This window comes from Phaethon lepturus, unplaced genomic scaffold (genome assembly GCF_000687285.1).
Source record: "Phaethon lepturus isolate BGI_N335 unplaced genomic scaffold, ASM68728v1 scaffold10438, whole genome shotgun sequence".
In the NCBI taxonomy this organism is placed as follows: Eukaryota; Metazoa; Chordata; class Aves; order Phaethontiformes; family Phaethontidae; genus Phaethon; species Phaethon lepturus.
Window position 1 is genome coordinate 1 of NW_010555526.1, and position 1,107 is coordinate 1,107.

Consider the following 1,107-nt stretch of genomic DNA (forward strand, 5'->3'; position numbering starts at 1 on the left):
TGCCCCAAGCCAGGTGCAGGACCCTGCACTTTGCCTTGCTGAATCTCCTGAGGTTCACAGGGGCTCATTCCTTGAGCTTGTCCAGGTCCCTCTGGACGGCGTCCTGTTCCTCAGGCATGTCAACCACATCACTCAGCTTGGGGTCATCTGCAAACTTGCTGAGGGTGCCTCAACCCCACTGTCTATGTCAATGATGAAGATAATAAGCAGCACTGGTTCCAATACCTATGACACATGAGGGACACCAATTGTCACCAATCTCCATCTGGACATTGAGCCATTGACCACCACCCCCTGGATGCGACCATCGAGCCAATTCCTCTTCCACCCAACAGTCCACCCATCAAATCCATCTCTTTCCCATTTAGAGAGAAGGATGTTGTGGGGGACAGTGTCAAAGGCCTTACACAAGTCCAGATAGACAACATCCGTAGCTCTTCCCTTGTCCGCTGATGTTGTCACACCGTTGTAGAAGGCCATGAGGTTCGTCAGGAAGGACTTGCCCTTGGTGAAGCCATGCTGGCTGTCTCAAATCACCTCCCTGTCCTCCATGTGCTTCTGCATAGCTTCTAGGAGGATCTGTTCCATGATCTTCTCAGGTATGAGGCTGACAGGTTGGTAGTTCCCAGGGTCCTCCTTTTGACCCTTTTTAAAAATGGGTGCAATGTTTCCCTTTTTCCAGTCTCCAGGGACTTTACCTGACTGCCAAGACTTTTCAACTATCATGAAGAGCGGCTTGGCATCTACGTCTACCAGTTCCCTCAGGACTCTGGGATGCATCTCCTCAGGTCCCATAGACTTATGTGCGTTCAGGTTCTCAAACTGATCTTCTCTTACATTGGGAGGGATTTTACTCCTCCAGTCCCCGTCTTGCAGTCCATCCCTTTGAGAGGTGTGGGAAGAGAGATTGCCAGTGAAGACTGAGGCAAAGAAGTTGTTGCGTACCTCGGCCTTCTCCTCATTTGTTCTTACCAGTTTGCCAGTCTTGCTCATCAAGGAGGGTACGCTTTCTCTGGCCTTCCTTTTCTGGCTGACACACCTGTAGAAGCCCTTATTATTATTCTTTGCATCCCTTGCCAAGTTCAGCTCCAGCCACGCCTTGGCCTT